Below are 24,232 nucleotides of genomic sequence, written 5' to 3' on the forward strand. Positions count from 1 at the left end.
GCCCTACATGGCTCAGGTTCACACTATTTGATAGATTGTATCGTCTTATATGAACCGGCCCAGACTCTGGGGTCCTCTGGAGACACCCTTCTCTCCATCTCAACACCATCACAACATGGTTGGAGGGGATGCAAGAGAGGGCCTCCTTGGTGGCTGTCCTTAGACTCTGGAACTGCCTGCCCAGGGAGATCAGAAGGGCTCTTTCCTTGATGACCTTCTGCTGGCAGGTTAAGACCTACTTGTTCAGACAGGCTTTTAAGGAATTGTTATAGGTTGGGATGTGGTATCATGTAAAAAATTTGATCCATTTTTTTATATATATAGTTTTATATTTTTAAAATGTGTTTTATTCTTTTAATAACTGTTTTAATATTGCAATAATTTAATTCCTTTTTAATGTACTTTTTCCTGTCTTTTTAATTCTACTGTTTTTTAATGTTGTGAAGCCACTCTGAATCCCAGTTCTGGGGAAAGAGGGGGATACAAATAAAGATGATGATGATGATGATGATGATGATGATGATGATATTAATATTTAAAAAAACAATTGGATCAGCATTTTACCAGCTACAGAAATAGTTGTGTGGCTTTTTTTTTAAAACCATTGCCACACTGGATCATGCTGAACATTGCTGTTGGGTCAACCTATTTTCATCTTTCATATGTTCTATCCTAGCGTATAGGTTGATTAAGCCAGTTCTTCATAGGCCAGTTTATATTCCAGTGGTTCTGATTCTTTTCCCATAGTGCCTGGGGTTCCAAGGATGAAGAAAATAGGTAATATAGAGAGAAAGGAAAACTGACAATTCAACATGTGAAACAGAAACAGAAGATTTTTATGTCTCTCTCAGAAGTACTTGTATAACTCCGGGTTCAGTGAAGAGGAAAAGAGAGTCCATAAGCCGAGCAGAATGTCTTTCACATAAAGTGGGATCTCAATACTAAGCATGCAAGAAGCAGGAGAATTTATTCTGAAAGAAAAGTAGAAAAGCCTGCCGTTCCTTCTCTTCATCAAAGGAAAGGAAGAAGCAAATGAATCAGAAATCAAAGATGGAATATCATTGGTCTTGCTGACAAAGAAATCAGCAATCCCCTCACAGCAAGTGCTGGAGCTTGTTGAACAAAGCTAAAAGGACATAGAAGAAGCCTTGAACAAAACCAGGGCTTTCCATTCATGAAATTAATTTTAAAAACAACATTTTGATTTAATAGCCGCAAAGAGTCTTTGAAGTGTGTGTGTATGTGTAAGGCAAAATCTGTTCATTTTAAAACACTTCAAAGTCCCAGTTATTTGATGGGAGAGTTAAATATGGACTTAAATCTTCCCCACTGAAATATACACAATATTGCTAGGGTTTTGGCCATGATATATATCTTATAAGTGAATGTCAGAAACACAGTGCATTTAACTCCTTAGATTTAAAGAGGCACGTGGGAAATATAAGAAAATGCTGACATTTACTGCTAAATGCTAAATCTCAAGGCAAGCTAAGAACTTTTGTTAAATTACAAACATTCATTTTTTTTAACTGTTTATTATTAAAAAGTGCATTTAGCATGGTCCATGGTCCAGTTAACTATATTTCACCCTGATGCCCATCTTTAAATGGGTAAAAAATACTATCAAATATGGTACAAATGTTGAAAAAAATGTGTATGGAATAACAGAGATGGAAGAGACCACAAGGGCCATCCAGTCCAACCCATTGCCATGCAGGAATACATAAGCAATTCCCCCCACCCTGATATTCACTTCATGAATGACCACGAGTCTTTAATAAATCATTCAAAGGCCTGTTACAGATGGGCTTAAAGTACATCCTGTGGATGTACTAGGGTTAGGGAAAGTGCGTGCCTTACGCACGCACCTAACCCTAGTACGTCCCCAGGATGTACAAGATGGCGGTGCCATATACACATAGGCGCTGCCATTACGATGTCACGAATGCGCCACCTCCAAACGGGGTGGCGCAGACGTGATGCCTTTGCACTGTGCGAGGGCACATAGAGCACCCTTTCCGCGGTGCTAGAAGGAGCTTCAAAATGGAGCTCCTTCCGCGATTTGCGTCACTGGCTCAGCCTTTAGATGGCTGCACCAGCGACGCAAGGGAGAAAGGGGCTGAGTGGCCCCTTTTTCCTCCTCCCCGCCGCCGCCGGGTGTCCTTGGGGCATGAAGCCCCAAGGACACCCCTTTCCAGGCCGCAAGGAAGCTGCCTTTTGCCACTTCCCCACAGCCTGGAAAGCAGCGGATTGGGGCCTCAGAGGCTGCCGCTCTGGCAGCTGAGGCCCCAATCTGGCGGGGAAAGGAGCGCCTACAGGCTGCCCCAAAGGGGCGCTCTGTAACGCACCAAAGTCACCTTTATTGGTATTGATTACTGGTGAATGTTAGAAATTAACAGGATTTGTTGGGAAATATCCCAGATTATGAACAGTGAGTTGCTTTTTCTGAATATTTTCATAATATGATGATGTCTGCCTAGAGGAACTTCAGTCATTCGGTAATAAGGTCCATTTACACTAAGACTAATGAACATTTTCAAAACCAAGAGGTAATACATGTTAGATGTAAAAACATAATTATTTTATAGTCTTATTGTTAAAACCATGTGCCCGGGCATGAACAGGTCAGATGACTATGTCTTTTTGGTATATTCTGACACAGCTAATATAAGTCTTTAAATGTGCCTCTGAAGATGACTACCTGATTGAAATGTGTTTGGGAGATGACAGTGGTCGCCTTTTATGAGATTGTTCTTGGGAACAAACAGTATCTTTTATGACGTCTTTTTCCCCTCTGTCCTTCACTGCTAACAATATACAATTATTGCATTTCTAAATATTTGTTTCTGTCTTTGTTACTTGGAGAGCACCTGTGTATTTTGTTGTACATTGTGTATTCATGCTATTTCAGCTCTGTAAAAGTATATACTATAAAGAATTTTATGGTCATCTACTTATGGTACATTTACTTATTTTTGTGTTAAGTTCTCTGGACAGGAGTCATCCATATCTTAATAGTTCCAGGGAACTGCAACTACATGCATGAAGGAGCCATTCCTCATCTTTTTAGTTCTTATATTAGTTAAGGGAGAAATACAAAGGAAATCATAATTAGCACTTCTCAAAAATTTCTCCCTATTCAGCACAGCAAACAGCCAAATCTAACCCTCATCAAAAATCAATTTCTCAAAAAATTCTCCTTTCCTAACCTTTTAAAAAATGTCTCTTTTCAATGAATTCCACTTTTCATGGGCACAGAAAAGAAAATTTTCATAGGAACAATTTCACTTGGCATATCACAAAATCTGATAAGTATATCCTAATCCTATCATGAGTCTGAAGGGCAAAGAGAGCTTTGTGATTCAACAGGAAGAAAATATCCCTACATAGAATAATTTGGAGAGAGCTGTGCTATCTTTTCCTAACACTTCCAACCATGCATACTGCGTTTTTAAAGTAATTATTTATTTTATTCATGCTCCATCTTTCTTATAACAAAATGGCTAAAACGTAAAACATTTAAAACCAAATATTACTTAAAAATGTAAGATTAAAAAAACACAAGTGAAAGACATGATTTAAAATATGACCATAAAAGAGAGCACTCAAGCTCCTATGTCTCTGTGCATGTGCATGTGTATGTACCTTCAAACTGCATGTCGACTTGTGGTGTGTCCCCATGCATTTCTTAGTTTTCTTAGGCAAGGAATTCTCAGAGGTAGTTTTGCTGGTCCATGCCATATCATATATCTTTCCAAAGCAATGATTATGGTCTGTGACTGTATGTTGTTTGTCAGTGTGGTGTAAGTGAACAAATAGCCGAATGTGCACATGTAGGGACAATGGGAATACATGTGCAACTCTGTTTCTGCTACCTTCAGTGGAGAAGAGAAGTTCCACAATGGGCAAAAATGTCCAACTGCTTCCATATGGGAACTTGTACATGGTTAAGACACCAACATGATTCCTGCCATAGGCAGCACCCAACCAATTAGAGTGTCCCTAATTATAGTCAAACTTACATGCCAAAGGCTATACTGTACTATAGACCAACTTAAATGCCAAAGGCCTGTATTTGACCATCAGTGCAAAGACAATAGAGAGGGGCAAAACCTAGTTTCCCTTGGCAGATTCCATAATATAGAACAGCCATTAAGAAAGCCCTATCACATACCCTTGCCATTTGTGCCCTTGACAGTATTGGGACTGAAAGGAGGGCTGCCCACAAAGATCTTGTGAGACCCATGTGGAAGAAGGCAGTCTTTCAAATGGTTTGGTCCTTGACTGTAGCAGACTGCAATCCATCCATTTAACATCCATTTAACTGGAAATAAGTCTCACTGAATCTGATATGAATTACCTCTGAGTAGACATGTACAGAATTGTACCTTAAGTCTTCAGTCTCATTCAAATTTACAAAGAGAGGAGTAAACTCCATATAACATGGTGCAATTTATTTCTGAGCAAATGTGTCGGATTTGCAGTGCAAATACAAGTAAGTGTTAGTGAAGCAGGCTCTTCCCAATGGATTTCTGTTATGTTGCCAAAGAACAAGGATAAGGAGAAAATTGTGCAAGAAAGTGTTCCATATATCATAATTTGGAACATTAAAAAATTTCAACAATGTCTAATATAGATAAGAAAATATTACCAGATTTATGAAACCCAATATGTTATTCTTATACGGCTATGCCTTGGAATTTTGGCTGCAGCAATGGAAACAAGGAAGGAAATCAGCTGAGGCTGCTTTCATGAAATGGCAAATTATTCAGTGGTGAAAGCCAACTTTCTGTTAAACATCTTGTGTTATCTTAGGTACCAGTCGCATAATCCCTTATCAGCAAAACTTTTATTTAAAAAAATAAATAAATAAGGAACTCACATTCAAAAGGCCAAAGAAGAATTTCTAATGAGAAAGGATGTGCCAGCTTTTGGGGAAATTAACTGCTCCAGTGAATTGCAGAGATAAAGCGGAAGAAATTATCCCAATGATTTGTCTATTGTAATTAGAGATGGGCCTCAGCTTCTGAGGTTCTCAGCCAGATCCAAATTTCTCTCTGTCTACAAGGGAGGTGAGGTTTCGTCTTTCTCCTTCTTTCACTCTTTTAAATGGTTAATGCATGATAGATGTATTAGATGAAATGCCACACAATACCTGTTTTCTTGCCAGAGAGCATGAGTGGCAGCTCTTAATGCTTGCTTCTCTTCTAATATGTTACGAAGAAGTACTCCTCTTTGAGTATTTCCTTAGCACAGAAATGAGAGTCATGTGGCCCCCAGAGTCCATCATCACTCACCTATTTTTGAGTAAATCATCTAGGGGCACCATTCTCCTGTAGAATAAAGCACATCACTCCCTGCAACTCTTTGTTTTGGTAGAATCATCATAGAATCATAAAATAATGGAGTTGGAAGAGACCACAAGGGCCATCCAGTCCAACCCCCTGCCATGCAGGAAATCTAAATCAAAGCATTCCCGACAGATGGCCATCCAGTCTCTGTTTAAAGACCTCTAAGGAAGGAGACTCCACTACACTCCGAGGAAGTGTGTTTCACTGCTGAACAGCCCTTACTATAAGGAAGTGACTCCTAATGTTGAGGTGGAATCTCTTTTCCTGCAGTTTGCATCCATTGTTCCGTGTTCCAGTCTCTGGAGCAGCAGAAAACAAGTTTGCTCCCTCCTCAACATGACATCCCTTCAAATATTTACACAGGGCTATCATATCACCTCTTAACCTTCTCTTCTCCAGGCTAAACATCCCCAGCAGGAGGAGTAGCTAATACCCCAGAGGACAGGCTCAAGATTCAAAATGACCTGAACAGACTAGAAAACTGGGCCAAAGCTAACAACTGAAGGCCTGGGATGGCCGGGAAGAAGAGGAACAGGCACATGCCTGCTCCTCCTCCTCCCTCCCCAGACCCTCTCCGGAGGAAGCTGAAGGCCTGGGACGGCTGGGAGAGGAGGAACAGGTGCATATTAAATTATTAAACAATTTAACATATGCACTTAAATGCATATAAACCAGTTAAAATAGTACAGTTGAAAACAATACAATTTGTTATAGTCCTTTTCTTAAGTGTCTTCATTTCTAAAAGCCTGCCTGAATGAAAATGTTTTTCAGGTACCAATGGAAGGACTAGAAGAAGTGGGCTATTATAGCTGCCTTGGGAAGAGAGTTCCAAAGTCTAAGGACAAGCACTGTGAAGGTGCTATCCTGTGTTCCCACCAACTGTATCTGTGAAGGGATGTGCTGAAAGAAGGGCCTCTCCTACAGACTGGCCAGACTCATAGGAGGAGATACATTCTGTCAGATGTTACTACCCATAGATCTGGCAGGTGTGGTGCCATATTGTAAGAAAGAATGAGCATGGGTCAGCAGCTATGCTTTGCTGTTTACTTGATCATGTAGTAACCTTGTTTCTTTTTACATTTTCCTACATAAGCATTTAATAAATAATGGCTTTGAATTCAGAATAAAGTTGATGCAAAATGTGGCCTTAGAGCACAGACAGACCCCCTTACTGTTTCTATGACCTTCAAACACTCCAGGTGGCTTTTTTTCTGGCCAAAAGAAAGAGGTTTCTAGAAGCAGCAAGTGGAGTCCCATCTACATTATTTAACAACAACAACAATCTCGCCCCATCAAAAACAAACAAACAAACAAACAAACAAACAAACAAACAAACAAACAAACAAACCAGTGGGTGTTCTCATGTCTTTTCTTTTCTTTTCTTTTCTTTTCTTTCTTTCCCTCCCAAGAAGGTCTCAAGAACAGAAAAGTGGACCTTGCACTAGCTGCAGGTGAGATTTTTCTGACCATATCTGAGGGGGCGTTTCCCTTCTCCTGTCCAGACTACTAAACTTCACTACCAGCCAAACAGAATTGCATTTACTGGGGAAAAAGAAGAGGGATGTTGGATGCTTGCCTCATGGTAATGAGGTCAGTGGGCAATTACATCTTCCCCAAAGCCAAGTGGCAATCTCATAGCTTTGGAATGCCTCTTGTCCAAGGCCAGAATGGGAAATGGGTTAATGGAAAACTGTCAGTTGAAATAGGAGCACATGCGCTTGCCTGCTCTTCCTCTCACAAAGATGTAGGAGAGATATGCAGTACCTGTCTGATTCTGAATGAGGAAAATTATCATGCACCAAGCACAGGAAAACCTATACACTTCCAAAAGGATATATGCCCAAAATATATGGGCAATTTTATTGGTTTCATTTATTTATTAAAGTATTTGAATCATAGAATCATAGAAACCTAGAGATGGAAGAGATCACAACCCCCTACCATGCACAAACTCTCAATCAAAGCATCCCCGACAGATGGCCATGCAGCCTCTGTTTAAAGACTTCCAAGGAAGGAACAGCCCTGACTGTCGAACAGCCCTGACTGTCAGGAAGTTCCTCTGAATCTTGAGGTGGAATCTCTTTCCCTGTAGCTTGCATCCATTGTTCCGGTTGCTGTTCTCTGGAGCAGCAGAAAACAAGCTTGTTCCATCCTCAATATGACATCCCTTCATATATTTAAACAGGGCTAACCTTCTTTTCTCCAGGCTAAACATCCCCAGCTCCCTAAGGCGTTCCTCATAGGGCATAGTGGCTTTATTACTTCTCTTGATCTAGAGACTATACTTCTATTGATGCAGCCTAAAATTGCATTGGTTTTTTTAGCTGCCACATCGTACTGTTGACTCATGTTCTACTTGGACTCCTAGATCCCTTTCACGTGTGGTCTCCTTAAGCCAGGTGTCCCCCATCGTGTTTCTATGTATTTTATTTTTCTGCCCTAAGTGCAGTACCTTACATTTTTCTGTGTTGAATTTCATTTTGTTAGCTTTGGCCCAACTTTCTAGTCTATTCAGGTCATTTTGAATGTTGATCCTGTCCTCTGGGATATTAGCTACTCCAAATTTGGTGTCATCTGCCCTTGATTCTGTCATCCAAGTCATTGATAAAGATGTTGAATAGCACTGGGTCCAGGACAGAGCCCTGTGGGACTCCACTGGTCACTTCTCTCCAGGATATAAAGGAGCCATTGTTGAGCACCCTTTGGGTTCGGCCGGTCAAGCAATTACAAATCCATGTAACAGTTACTTTGTCTAGCCCACATTTTACAAGCTTGTTTGCAAGAATATAATGGAGAACCTTGACAAAGGCCTTACTGAAATCAGGATATACTATATCCACAGTGTTCCCTTCACCTACCCAGTTGGTAATTTTATCCAAAAAAGAGATCAGATTTGTCTGGCATTACTTGTTTCTATGAAGCCCACGTTGACTTTTTGTGATTATGGAATTGCCTTCTAGATGTTCACAGACATTCTGTTTAATGATCTGCTCCAGAATCCTTTCTGGTATTGATGTCAGACTAACTGGGCAATAATTATTAGGGTTCTCCCCCCCTTTTTTTTTTTTTTTAAGATGGGGTCAACATTTGCCCTCCTCCAGTCTGCTGGGACTTCTCCTGTTTTCCAGGAGTTTGCAATCATTTTTATTGCCTGTCAGCTTCTGAGGGTCCCCAAGACAATGTAGATCAGATAAAAAGCAAATTAATACATTAAGAACTAAGATATTTTGTTTAAAAATTAAATATATATATATATATATATATATACACAATTAAAATAGTACTGAAGACTACCCTGTTTTTAAGTGCCAACAGTCATATAAAACAGTGCAGTCTTGCATTCATGCTGTAAATGCAAAATGGATGAATCTAGCCTGAGTTCATTTGGAATTGCAGTTTATTCCAGGCAAGGCTCTATGTTGTGTATTCATCAGTATGGCCTCTTAGGGTTGTAGGATACCCAACTGGTCCTGCACTAAAGATCTCAAAAGTCTAGTCTGGCTCACATTTGAGGAAACCAGTCCTTCAGATACCCTGACCTCAAACACTTTAGGACTTTGTGAGTAAAGCAGTTCAAACTTATTTCAGAAAAGAACCCTGGAAACTGAGGCCTGTTACAGACTGCCAAAATAAGTAAATAAATAAATAAATAAATAAATAATAATAATATTGTATTTCTATACCGCCCTTCTAAGAAAATCAAGGCGGTTTACAACAAAAATACATACAACAAAATCCAAAACAGTTAAAACATACAGTAAAAACAGCAACCCAATAACCCAAACTCATCCAGCTGAACAATGCTGACGAAGGAGGGGGGAGAGAGTATCCAGGGGCGGGAGTCAGGGGTAAGCCTGTTCGAAAAGATATGTCTTCAGACCCTTCTTAAATTGGACAAGGGAGGTGGCCGAGCGGAGCTCGACAGGCAGCGAGTTCCAGAGGTTGGGGGCTGAGGTGGTAAAGCCCTCCTGGTGGTGGTGACTAGTTGAACCTCTGGACCCATGATGCATGGGTCTTACGAGTCCGGAGGTTGCGCCAAAGCCACACTCCATTCCTAAGCACTGCAGTGCAGCTTTTGGTGCAGCTTCCGGATTCTTAGGATGCATGCATCATTTAAATAGCATACCTCCAAAGAGACCCAAAGCAGCTTTATTTTGGCAGTCTGTAACAGGCCTGAGGCAGTTATCACAAGGCTCTCAAGTATATATTACATACCCCCCCCCCCCCAAATGTCCCAATTTGTCAAGGGCTATCTCAGTGAATCCCACTTTTGTCCCACTTTTTCAGCTGCTTCCAAACTTTTAGGATGCATGCATCATTTAAACAGCATACTTCCAAAGTGACCCAAAGCAGCTTTAATTTGGGACTGAATTGGGGTGCAGGGTAGAGTTTACATCTTGGATAATTCCTTTAAATATTACACTAAAACAAAATCATTACACTAAAACTGCCAACCTCTACTATATCACTGTAGTGAATTAGCATATTTTATAGTTAGCTATTCTAGTATCAGTCAATGTTATCTGATTTAAATTTGAATACTTTATACTTTTATAAACAATTAAAGCTGCCACTGTGGTATCAAAGAGGTGAGTCTCTTTATCCCTTGTCACTTGCTCAACTTCTTTTCTTATTATCCTTGTCTAGGAAGTACAATTCACTCACTCTAAAAATTTCATATGTATTATTTTGGTGATCTCTGAATTTATTTATGACATGTATATTCCTTGTTTCCACAAAGAGCTCAAGATGGTGCCCATATGTCACAACAAACTTCGAGCTTGTGACAGAACCAAGCTAACCTAAGGTGCTTCACGGATGAAGGGGAATTTGAACCTGGAGATGACCAGCCTTGGTTTGACATCTGACCCACTATAAACCACAGGCTTTAAAAAAACCAACAATTTCTCTAGAAGAATATAGTTCTGTCAATAGCCCTGAATTGTAAGTTACTGTTATTGTCCTCAAAGGCTACAGGAATATTTTCTTTTGGACACTTAGAGCATCCCCTGACCCTGATAATTTTTGCTAGATTGATCCAAACTAGTTCCTTCCTTGGAAATTTGTGAAAGATTTTTCTCCAACAGGAAACTCATTGCCTTGAATGTTCACTTTAGATGAAATTGGGTCACAACAGAGGCAATCAAAGATATTGTAGTGCCTGGGGCAGAACATCAACATGGCACTCCCCGTGCAGGTTCAAACTATAACAGTAAACACAATAATTGACAATTGGCTGCTCTTTAATGATACCCCAAGGTCTGCCATATGAGAAAGTCCACCTCACCCTGCCTAATGTTAATGCTGGTCTGGCAAGTCTAATCAATGCCAATTTCCCAGCTGCCACAGTCACAGAAACACTTACCCTGAGCCAGTTCCAAACAGAAGGTAAAATTGCATCACTGAATCTATTTAGTGAAAGTTTGGGGAGGGGGAGTAAGAACGAAGCATGCTATAAACATAAGCATATTCCTTCCCTACTAATTAAGAAAAAAACTTTTTTTAAAGAAAAAAATGCAAAACAATTATCAAGAAAATAAAGGAAAGCTGAAATCACCCCAAACCCTATAAAATCTAGAGAGGAATGCAGATAAAAAACACGGCTAAAGCAGACCTCAAAGCAGAGCAACCATCTGTGCCAGCCACGATTTCGTAATAATCCAACTCTTAATAGCGTTGCGAATAATAACAGTAAAAATGGCAAGAGTTGCAATGTTTTCCCAGCAGTAATTATAGAGCCTTTCCGTGGTGTCTGATCTTTGCTTATGGATCATTATAACTGTGCTTAACGTTTTCAGAAATACAACGTTTCTCTTCTTACCATACTCGACCCTCTATCCCCACCTGTTCAAATTACAAACTGTAGGGCAAGTGTTTTTTCGGTGATTTCCTGGAAATTTTCCTCTTGTATTCACCAATGAAGTTCTAGAGGATCATGGCTGTAATGTCCCTCTACTGTCAAAAGTTTTAACTTCATCTGCCAATCAAAGGTTACACTAATAGGCAACTTAGGAAGGACATCTATGAGGTTGCTCATGTAACCTGGTTATGCAGTACTCAGTGGCTCACAGGGCAAATGTGTGAACAGCTTCCACTGCAGGGAAAAAAGTGTTTGTGGTTGTTGTTTTTTTGATGATTTTGAAAGGCCTGTCTGTAGGGTTGGACTTGAGCACTTACCAGTGAAGAAAATATTTGTTGCTGCTGCTGCTGTTAAAAAATAGTTTTTAAACATAATAAAGACACTCTTGGAATAGCAGAGATTTCCTTCCATGTGATTAGGAAGCACTTGCAACAGTAAGCTGGAAATTTGACGATATCTACAGGTATTGTCTATGCCCTCTGAGGATTGGTGGGTATCCAACTACAAATATGGTTCCACAGTCAGGATTTAAAAGAAAACAGGCCCTTACTACAGGTTTTAGCATCTAAATGTTCCAAAAGCACATCAAACAAACAAGGAGTCCTGCAGTATGTCCATGATTTAATCGTCTTCCTGAATAAGCAGCACTGGATCTTGGACAGGATACTGCCTGCATATGCTATGTTTGAAGACAAGGAAGGAGGTAACATGAATAAATAAATCTTAAGAAAATGAGAGGACATGAGGAAGGAAGGAAGGAAGGAAAGAAGGAAGGAGAATATAATCAAAGTCTTTGCGCTGATGGGCCACCCCTGTTCATGCCAGTTTGGGGTTATAGCAACACCATATGGCCCTGATCCAGCCTTTCCAGCTCCTTTTTGTGCCCTTGAAAGGGTGCTATAGCCAAGGCGGCATGCCTATATTTCAAGTATTTATAATTACAATGAACTACATTTCAAGACATTTTTCCTGACATTCTGAAGCTACATTGGGTTGTTTCAAAGCTCACTGAAGGATATGGTTGCATTTTTAGAGGGTAGAGAATGTATTTGCTTTTAAAACTAAATGTAAATCAAAACACACAAACTTCCATTTGCTTCTATTTTTAATAAAAATAAAAACACAAATGAATGAATGTTTCATATCAATTTTTCATAGGAGAGGTTCCAGAGATCAACATAAATTGCATGGCGTTGCCAAGAAAATTGGTTCATGCAATGTTTCCAAGGAAGCTGCTCAGGACAGGACTGTGTGTGTGTGTGTGGGGGGGGGGGTGAATAAAGGGAGCTGAACCTAAGAGACAGGTTCACATCTGAATTGTTTTATGAGGTGGTGTACAATAACTTGTTTTGGAGAGGGATTCTGACTCCCTTGCTCCAAATATCTTGTTCCTATGTCTTTGGGTGCATCTGCACTGTAGAAATGATGCAGTTGGACACAAATGTAATTGCCATGGGTGGAGGTACAGATTCATGGGGTCTGTAGTTTTGTGAGGCACCATCATACTTTGGCAGAGAAGCCTAAAGATCTTGTAAAACTACAATTTCCAGGATTCCATAGGATGAAGTGAAACACTTAAAATGATGTCAAATTGCACCATTCATTAGGGTTCATCCCATCTAAGGCCACTGTATTTCTCTATTGAAAAAAAAAAAGATTTAAACTCATTTTAAAGCATTATAACTCCCTAGTACCTACAACAAGATTTGCAGCTTTCGGGTATTTTAAACATATCCTGTATATATGTGTGTATGCATGAAGATAGATAGATAGATAGATAGATAGATAGATAGATAGATAGATAGATAGATAGATGATAGATAGATAGACCCTCCAAATGGAAAGGCTAACCTTGCACAGCAGCCCGTCCCCTGCAATTTCTTTGTAATTTGGGAAGTGTGATATCTATCTATCCAGTGATATATAATAAACTGATGTGGTATAGTGCTTTGAGTGTTCGACTACAACTCTGGAGACCAGGGTTCAAATCAGCCATCGAAGCCCATTCGGTGATTTTGGACAAGTGACTCTTTCACCTGCAGGGAATGGAAATGGCAAACCCCTCTGAAGAAAGTTGCCATGAAAACCCCATGATACCTTAGCCTTAGGGTTGGCATAAGTCAGAAATGACTTGAAGGCACACAACAATAACAATATCTCTCTGAGTGGGTCACAAATTTCGTTCAAGCCTGCCAATTTCTTTTTTAGGGTTAATTAATTTTTAAAATAAATAAAATTAATTAAAATTGAATGAATGTACATGTGGTGATTGACTCTTTTGTAAGCTTGATTTACAGAATGATTACTGGAAGGTGTGAGGGATGGGAAGACTGACCAAGTGACCAGAGTGTGGCAGAATATTGGCGTGTGCTGGCAGTTCATTTGACTGGAGAGAGAGAACATGAATGCTGAAAAGGGAAAGTGAGAAACATTTGGTGTGTCCAGATTTTGAAATGGAGTCAAGGTTCTGGTTGTTAGGATCCGAGGGTAGAGGAAGCTGGGATTTATAGCGTATTTACAGCAATAGCAAGTACATTTCTATACTGCTTATCCATGCACTTATGCACTCCCTAAACGGTTTATAATTTGTAATTGTGCCCATCAAGCTGGGTACTCATTTTAGTGACCTACAGAAGGATGCCAGGCTGAGTCAACCCTGGAGCCCTGCCTGGGATCGAACTCACAATATTATGGCTATGAATGGCTGTAGTTCCAACATTTAACCACTTTGCCACTAGGGCTCCTCCACTGTGCCACCAGGTCATTATTGCAACATAAAGAATAAGCGCTTGTAACGATAAACATATATGACCATGCTGTTAGTAAATGCATTTATTTTACATTCTGCTTCATGAAAAGTGTTGTTGAACCATGCCTATCAAATTCCTCATCTTTCAGGGAGTGTAGTTTGAAGATTTCCCCCAAAGTAGTTTCTTCATGTTACAGTGGAATTTTTTTTTAAAAAAAGCTATTTTGCTTTCCCATATCTCCAACCCAATTAAAATGTATACCTCTAATAATGTTTTTTAGAAGAAGAAGGAAAAAAAAACAGAACAAAACATTCAAATGCTTCAAGCTGCTGGCCTCTCTTACAAAACTCATTCTCCTTTTATCAAGTTCATTTTGCCTCTCAAACCCAACCCCCCCCCCCCCCAATAATGAGTGTTTTTTCCCAAATCCCTAAAACATTCTTATTATGCCAGAATTATTAAGTTGCAACCATGATGTAATTTATGGTATAACCACACCTCAGCATTAAAGCAAGTTGACACCACGTTAACTACCATGATTCTATACTACAGAATCCCAGGATTTGTAGTTTGGTGAGGTATTAAGCCTGGTCTGATACATTCTGTTATCCCTTTGCTGATGGGAATTTGAAATTATTACAAACAACTACCTGTTGTTCTTTCTACCAATTTTTCCCCAAGCATTCATTGCAATGGTATGGAGTAAATTGTACTAGACATCTTTGATGGAGGAAACTCAAAACGACAACTGTGTGTTCTCAGTAATGTGTAGTTGTGCCTGGATATGGTAGGAGAGAAATGAATATAGACGTTTATTTCAAAGAGACATTGTTCATTCCCAGTGACATGTTGAGCTGTTCTTACAGAGCATTGTACTCAACTAGTCTGCAGAAAGTCTCTTTTGTAATTTGTATACAAGCCTGTGTAAGGGTGTTGAATCAAGAAAACTTAATTTTGACAGGCCTGATATATAGTCTATTTTGGTTAACCAAAAGGAACACATACATTTTCTACATTAGAGAAATTTCCATTATTTTTCTCTCAGCCATGAAAATCGATTCTGATGTGATTACACTCAGAGGCTGCATGATGTGCCTCTGACAGTACAAAATGGATAGAAATGGTGGATGGTGTTGAATCAAGGATACTGTGGTTAGCTGAACTCCTGTCACAAAGTCAAACTGGTAGGATTAAAATGCATAGCATTTCTTTGTATCAGGTCAGAAACTGAACGTGTGTGTAAGTAGGACAGAATGCAATCATAATATTTGGACGTTTGATGATCACAAGGACATCTATTATCTGCTGTTTATTATTAACACTATGATTAATAGTAATGCGAGAGGTCATCAATGTTCATCCCAGAACAGTGGGATATAGTTAACACAGAACACACAGATAAAAGCAAACTTTAAAACCTAATGAAAGACATATGAACTACTTACTAGGGCCCTCTTCAGACGGGCCTTTGTGGCACCCCCGTCACGTGCTAAGGGTTGGCCAAAGGCACACTGCCCATACTGGCTTCACCCCTAGCACATGATGGGGGCATCAAAATGGCGGCGCCCTGTACACACGGGTGCTGCCATTTTGACATGATGGACGCTTAGTGTACGCACACAAACATGCCGCAAGAAGAACCCGCTTTTTGTGGGTTCTTTTTGCTGCACGAGGGAGCCGCGCGGTTTGTCCGCTGCGGCTCCCTCGCACAGCAAAACAAGGCATGGATAGACCGCCCTCTTTGGGAGGTCTGTATCCCGCCTAGGCCATTTAACAATCTGCTGTTGTCCACTTTCACAGGCACTGCTCTCAAAGTTCTCAAGCAAGAATCTTTCCTAACCTAGCTGTCTTATGAAGGATCCTTCAATGAGAAAAGACTTGACATCTTCTCATGACATTCTGTCCACTAAATTTTGGACTCTCCTTAAGGAATCCTGCATGAAGCGGCTTTCTACTGAGACTGAGCATTAATCTATTTTGTACAGTATTTTCTATTCTGGTTGTCAGCAGCTGTCCACTAAGATCTTTAGTTAAGGTTTTTCATATGTGGTTTTCTAAGAGTCTTTGAATAGGATTTGATAACATGTGTGTTACAACCGACAATCAGAATAGTTTAGGAAAACAGTGAAAAGATAGAAAATATCTTATCCTTGCTGAAGAGTTTACCCTGTAGCTTGGTTCCTTGAAAATCTATAGATTTTTAAATAATAATAATAATAAGAAGAAGAAAGCTTGGGGGAATTGGGGGGATGCAGTGTTTAAGAATAGGATTTGGTTTGTGTTGTTAGTCTAGAATTGGAGTATAGTACAGTCAGCTTTCTTTAACCACAATTCTTTATCTACTGATTGAAAATATTTTTTAAAAATATAAATTTCAAAAATCAAACCTTTATTCTGCCATTTTACCCGGCCACTGTATATAATGGGACTTGATTATCTATTCATTTCGGTATTCATGGGGAGGTCCTGGAAGCAAGCCCCAGTGGATACTACGGATCCACTGTATAGGTGTAATTGTGTGTATAGAGTTATATGTGTTTTAAATTTAATTAAATATATTAGTTTTTAAAATGAAAGCCTGCAATGTGGCCCAGGTGATGGTCCAAATGGGGACTGAGTGCCATTTGGGTAACACCCATTCAAATTAAGGTTATGGTAACCCTAGGGATGAAGAGAACTGCTGTTCAACAACTTCAGGTGGGCCATTTGTTTCCTGTTCCTGTACTAGGTATTTCCAAGAGTCTTTACTGCTTTAGTGCACAGGATGCTGAGATTCTGAACAGTGTTGATAGTAGTGGTGTCTTTCCATTTCAAATGAGTTGAAAATGTAAGAGTTTTAAAAGTTTTTCTTTAATGTACCTGTGAAATATAAACTGGAATGTTTACACCATTTAAATTGATTTTTATTCACTGCATGCTGTTGAGCAAGTTGCTCTTCTTGTGGGAATAATAAAGCCATTGAGGATGTCAGGAATGAACTAGTCTGCCCTCTGTGCTCCAACAGAGAGCTATGACAGAGTGGTTAGCGTCATGGTTATCAGGCTTTAACATTTACACTGGAGAAAATTACTTTTTACCAAGTGCCCTTTAGAGTATTTTCATTATCATGATCTACATCCATTTTATTCTGTATGACTGCCCTTGCACTGAACATTATGCTATATTATTTAGCATAGAATTTTCTACATAGTCTTACATTATTTGATACATCTTATTCCCTTTAGTCCTGTGTGTGTTTACACAGAGATAAGGTCCACTGCATTTAAAGGGAGTTATTGCCAAATAGATGTGCATAGGATTGAAGCCCTAGATGTGATGTTGTGCATACATATGTCAAATTAATATTAAATTCCAACAGTGGCCTTACTTTTAGAATTGGGATCACAAACCATCTGACATTTTACCTGTCATCCCTTTAGTTTTTGGTTTTATTTCAGCCATTAAATACTCCCTCCACCCAAGCTCCACCATCTGTTTCACCCAAATCCACAAAGCCATGACATTTGGCCTGTTCCTTGCTCCACCCATACAATTCACCCCATACACTCAGATCCTATGGCAGATATTTACTCCAGTTAGCTAAGACTAGGTTGGCAACTGTCAGCCAGGGGACTTATTCTTCAGCCGCCCGTGCCTAGACTTTGGAATGACCTGCTGGCAGAGATTCGACAACTGAACATGCTGTCTGAATTTAAGACAGCATTGAAGACCAGTCTCTTTCAGCAGGCTTTTCAAACTGCGAATTTTAAGTGATTAATTTTAAATGTGGATCATTTTAATATGTGTATATGTTATTTGTCATTTTAAATTGATGTGCATTTTAACTGATCTGTTTTACAGTTGTTGTTTATCTGTTCATTGTTGTTGTTCCCTGCCGCGATCCATGGGGTAAGGTGGGTAAGAAGCACCTCTTCAATCTAATACAGTACTGATTGTATGTAATTTTTTATGGTGGATCATTCTAATTTGTAAGTTTGAAGTGCTACTATTCAAATGTTGGTTTCAATTGTTCATGAGAAGTAGGCCCAAGCAGCAAAGCTGATCTGATTACACCAGAACTCTATCCATATCATTTCTTTTTCTTAGGACTTTATCATACCAGGATTGTAAGACAACCACAATTGGGTCTAAGAAATGCAAACATATTGGGTTGGAGACCATCATTAGGGCACAGCTCTCCCAAATTACTATGGTGCTCTTTCTTTCTATTCCAGCCTCTGTCTTCTTCATGCTAGCCTCCATAACCTCACCTCCTTGCCCTATGCCCTTCCCAGCTTGCCTTTTGGTCTATATTTATTTTTAGTGCAATTGTGCAATCATGGTAATCCATTTAGAAAAAAAAGAGAGAGAGAAAAGAAAAGAAATTAAAAGAAAGAAAGAAAGAAAGAAAAACAGCCTGCTTGGGAATGGGGGAGAGAGAGAGGAACAAAACCGCACCCCCTTATACCATGTGACTGCTCACATATCAGAACAGCTTATTAAAGAACTGATCACACATGCCTCAATAGTGGAAAAAAACAGTGCATTGGGGAGGTATTGACAGGTTTTGCCCATCAATGATAAGGAAAGCTCCAGTAATGGATGGACTACAGACCAGCTGGACAAACACAGCATTGTGTGCTAAGGCATGGCCACAGATGCCACCATCCTGCACCAATTCCACTTTTTAATTCTCATGTGATAAAGTCCTTACTCTTTTGCAAACAAAGAAACACACAATTAGTACTGGTTCATCTCAGTTCAGCTTCTGTTGAGACGGTGCTCATGACAAGGTAACCGATAACAAATTACTATGACTTCACTCAGAATGCAGGGAATTCAAATCCAATGGCTGATAAACTTTCCAGTATTTTCAATTTGCTTTGTTTCATACCTTTTATGAGTGGAGTGGCACATTTCCTGCCAGTTGCCGAAACAGTGCATCAAGTAAGGTGAGTAAAGATCAGGAGACCTCCTACTAGATTTCACCTGAAATGAAATATTTAGATGACTGTAGAGGCTACTGCTGCTCAGGCAAACATCCAAGGAATTCCATAGTGAAATGTCTACAGGGAGTTGTGGAAGACATTCACATATTTCTTTTCGCTGAAATATTTGAATGGGGAAATGGCTGTAATGTAAGAATCTAAGGTTGGTGAGAGGCCAGGCCAAACTTAAGTGCCAGGTTGGCACTTACGTGCACCAAATCCTGGAACTATCCCCTGAATTTCTACTGTAGATTAAGAAAAAGGGATTGGCAAGAATGACTTGCCTTTGCTTCCAAATGACCTTCCTTGAATTCTTTGGGAAATATAATGAATATCATATGATAATGCCTGCTCATTTGAAGTAACCACAGGACCTGTATATAGCTGTGAAGCTGCCTCTTCCACCTCGAGCAGCCATTGTTCCTTAAATATCAGGCAGATGTAGTTGCCCTCCCCAGTTCATAAAAAAGATCTTAAATTTTTAAAATTAGAATGCAGAGAGTCCAAAGGCACATTCCTTCCAAAATGTCAAATATTCACTCAGCAGGGATATCACTTTGCAATGATCTTTCTTTCTTTCTTTCTTTCTTTCTTTCAACATTTTTGGCATTACAACTTTGGCATTACAACATGAAAAAATGCTAGCTGTATTATATTTTCTACATCTATTGTGATTAAGTCTGTCCTTATTGAGGCACAACTTCCACCATCTCTGGAGGCAGTCTTATGATTTGGGACACAAGGATTTATATCTCAATCAAAGAGAATTATTTATTGATTATTTATTTTGCAGTGTTTTTATTCCCACAGATGTACAAAGTAGATAGAGTGACATATTCTTTCGTGGGCCATCCTCTTTACATGTAAAAGCAAGCCAAAGCTCTGTGTTACCCAGGAATTTACATGAACAAATGACTTCAGGGGTTTTTACTCTATGTCGGCATGCATAGGGCTGCCAGTTAAATATAGTGCATTAGGTCAAGCATCTGAGGACACTTAAAGTAAGGCAGAGCAACTCTAGACCTCCTTGGATGAAATGGATTATCTAGTTCCTTTCCAGGGTTCAAGCCTGGCTGTAGGAGAGAAACAACTTTGGTCAACTTAGTGAATGACCTACACTTTTGACCCTGATGCATCTAAGGAAGTAGACTGAAGTATACGAAAGCTTATGCTGCCAATTTCTTTCAGTTAGTCTCAAAGGTGCTACAAGCTCTCTCTATGTACTGATTCCACAGACTAACACAGCTGTATCTTTGACTTTTTGACCCTGTTTCAGGCCTTGACCAAAATTAAGATGCTCAGTGGAGCATCACCCCATGATGAGAACAAAACTATTCTGGCATAGTTTTTAATCTGTTTAAATTATTCTTATGGCTTAAAACTGTTGATCTTATTGCACCCTGCCCTGAGATCTTTGGAAATAGGGCAAGATATTAACAGGTAGTGAAATAGACAGATATCAGTATGCAAAATGATCCTGTAGCACCTTTGAGATGAACTGTGTGACAGAAATTGTAGCATAAATCTTTGTAGGCATGGGGCCAAAGCGCCCAGCCTGGAAGGAGTAGTCTCCAGGCTTGATAGAGCCAGGACCATGGTGACCACACACACCACTCCTGAAGCAGGTTAGTGGTGCAGTCCCAAGCTGGATGTCAGCAGGAGCACCCAAAAGGTTCAGTCACCCCACCCCCAGTATGGCCTTGCAGCGGTTCCCAACCCCTTTGGGAGCATGCGTCATGTAAATGCCACACCCCTAAAGTGACTGGAAGTTGCCTATTTGGCATTTCAGGCCTTGGTCTACTTCTTCAGATGCATGGCAATAGACAGGTAGGTAAAGGTATAGGTATGGGCATATGTGTGTGAACAGATAAAATAAATGTTCCCACCCCTGTTTGTTAGTCCAGAGCAGATATCAAAAGGTAGATTTTTACTCTTTTTGGAGTAGCAGATATGGATGATGGTTCAGGATACTAAGAAACAGGATGATTTAGCTCTCTCTCATTGTGCCTACATTCTTCTGCCGGTTTGTGTACTCTGAATCTGCATGAATCTGCATTGTGCTCCTTATTTGTTGTCATTATCTGTGCCCAAATATAGCAGAGCATCTTTTTTTCAGTCAGGTGGTAATGCTATGTCATCTATAGCTACAGAAGGTCATTTAAAAATAATGAAACAATACTGGTCAAAAACAACAACAATAACAACAACAATCTAACCCACATGTTCATACAACGATTCTGTCTTTATAATTCGGCCGAAGTTGCAGTTTTTAGGATGCAAGGGGCACTTGCTGTTCCCCTTAAAAAGGATATTTGTGAATAGATCAGGTGACTTTCTCATTTCTTTTTTGTCAATTGGGTTGACATTAATGTTATCTGATTAGTAGCCAATTCTTAAATACTGTTTATAGTACTAAACCTTTAATGTGAGACAATTAGAATTATTCCTGAAAATGTATATTATATAATCTCCCTTTGACATTTTGGTATGTATTAGGGCCAACTGACTAATTACTGGATGGTTGGTTGGTTGGTTGGTTGGCTAATATATGAGTGATGAACTGTATTCTGCCAACTGCCAACAAATTACAGAGTTCTAAAATCAAATGGAAAAGGCATAGAAGCGTTATCCACATATTGGTAATACTGCACTCTCCTGGCAACCTCTTGTAGTTGGAACTTCACAGTTTCAAGATGTTAAACAAAATAGAGTCCTGAACAACTCCATAGGCCAGTTGCCAAGGAAAATAATGGTACTAGTATAGTAATGGTATCTGGAATGATCTTCCAGATAAAATTGGAGCCAGCACAAAATCCTTTTTTGCAGCCCTTGTAGTCATACCCTGGTTACTTCTTTGAGTCCCAGTCATAGAGAAAAGGCAGGGTATAAATAAAGTAACTGATTGACTGACCAATTGATTGATTGATTCATGGTTGATTGCACAGAAAGTTTCTGTAGCAGTCAACAAGGAGACACGTTTTGACTGTCCAGGACCTGGTGCAGGTTATAGCCCTATGGTAACCAAGGCAGTATCATATGAAAAAGGCCAAGCCCATGCACTCAGAAAGCTTACAAGCTATTGATCAGAAATGGCAGAAATGGAGTTGGGGTAAATGGGATAAATGCAATTGTTTGTTAATTTAGTCCTGCACTAACATCATATGATTCATACATTTTACATGTACCTCTCCCTTTCCAAATTAGTTATCTTTCCCTACCTCCTACCTATATTCCATGGATGGTGTTGATGTTCTGGTTCATTATCAAACACCTGCTTTTCTTTCATTTGGATATTTACTTTTGAAATTACATTATTAATTGAAAAACTTGTAAATATTGGTAAAGTTGCTAGTCAAGGTAATTGCCATCACATTCTCAATTCAGTCCTCAGTGCTGTCTCTGCATAGCTTGTGTATAAAGCATGCTGTTTTGAACTGTATTGTGGAAATGAAGGGGCACTAGATATTACAGTAAATACTAATTAGATTCAAGAATCTCTGGGTTCTGATATGGCATATACATTCACAGAATTTTGAACACTTTCGCAGATTATGAGGAAGAGGGGAAGATAAAGAAAAAATGGTTAAACTAAGAGAACTGAGGACATCAGGTAGTTTGGTGGAACAAGCAGTGGTGAAATTGAATGTTGCTCTGAGAAAGCCCCAGATCCAATGCATAGCACAATACTTTGCTCACATAATCAGATGTAAATTGTTCATAAAGGGTTTGTTCCCAGGCTGGAAATATATGGATACTTGCCTAAGTTTTTATATTCCCAAGCAGGGCTTGATGACTCAAGTGACTGTACAAGAGGATTTATAGGTAATACATTTTGGCATGAGGCCACTTCTGGTAGCTCAATCAAATACCCTTCATATGCATATTTTACCTTCGATAGCACACATATTTTGGAGATAGTCTTGCATCATTGGTGGGCAAAGACAGGCTTCTCCCTGTGCTGCCTATCCTGGGGATGATATCTGACAAGTCATTATTTCACTCTGTAGAGGGTGTTCTCCTTCATGTGAACTGGATTTAAGGATTGCAAAATCCCCAGTATTGATTGTCCTTATTTGAAATCAGTGTCACAAGGGCTTCAGGGGGGAGAGCAGGACCCAACATATGGCATTAGATATAGTATTAAATAAAATTATACAAGTGCAATCTATTTGGACACTGAGGAGGCCTTGGAGATCTGGATCAGGTTGACAACCAATCTATGTCAACAGGACTGGCTGTGCTATTGGACAGAATGAGTCCAATATGTGTGTGATCTACAAAGCTATCCATGCTCAGTCAGTGGGAAGCTGTGGAGCTGTAGACTGTAACCATGCTGACAGAGGGATTCTGACAGCTCTAATCCCAAAATGCACCTTCCCCAGACTCTGCCCAATCCACTTCTTCATGCTTGCCCTTCTCTGGTGGCGAAGCTGCACAGATCAGGAAAGTCTTCCTTCTGGGAAGAGATGGTTTTGCTTTTTTCCCCCCTGTAACCTTTCTTTCCCTTTCTCATGAGCATATTTTCAGTGTTTTTAATTTGGGTTCTACATAACTTTCCAACTTTTTGGATAGTTCAGAGCATGCAAATATCTATATTTTTTGCGTTGGTGGTGGGTTGTTGTTTAAAAAAACTTTAGCTTGAAAACCAGGGACAGAATAACATAGGCCCATTACAGATGGGCATAAAATTATGTGCTGAGCATGTACTAGGGTTAGAAAGGGGCATCCCTTCCGGACGCCCACAACCCTAGTACGTGCTCAGCACGTCCAAAATGGCGGCCCCCTGTTCCACACGGGGGCCGCCATTACGAGGTCATGACCGTGTCGCCTCTAAACAGGGTGACGCAGTTGTGATGTAGTGGGGCCACGCGAGGACGCCTAGAGCGCCCTTTCTGTGGCCCCGGAAGGAGCTCCATTTTGGAGCTCCTTCCACATTTGCGTCGCTGGGCGCAGCCTTTACATGGCTGCGCCCAGCGATGCAGAGGAGAAAGGGGCCAAGCAGCCCTTTTCTCCTCCTCCCCACCACCGCCGGGTGTCCTTGGGGCTTGAAACCTCAAGGATACCCCTTTCCAGGCCGTGGGGAAGCGGCCTTTTACTGCTTCCCTGCGGCCTGGAAAGCGGCGGATTGGGGCCTCGGAGGCTGCCGTTGTAGCAGCTGAGGCCCTGATACACTGGGGAAAGGAGTGCCTACAGGCCGCCCCAAAGGGGCGCCATAGACATTTAAAATGTTTATAGGCCACATTTCCACAAATTCAAATAACTGACATCTGGTAAAATAACTGCATTGAATTGTAAAATAAAAGC

Source organism: Sceloporus occidentalis, unplaced genomic scaffold, assembly GCF_023333645.1.
Source record: "Sceloporus occidentalis isolate IW3139 unplaced genomic scaffold, rSceOcc1.0.p SCAF_5, whole genome shotgun sequence".
NCBI classification, from domain to species: domain Eukaryota; kingdom Metazoa; phylum Chordata; class Lepidosauria; order Squamata; family Phrynosomatidae; genus Sceloporus; species Sceloporus occidentalis.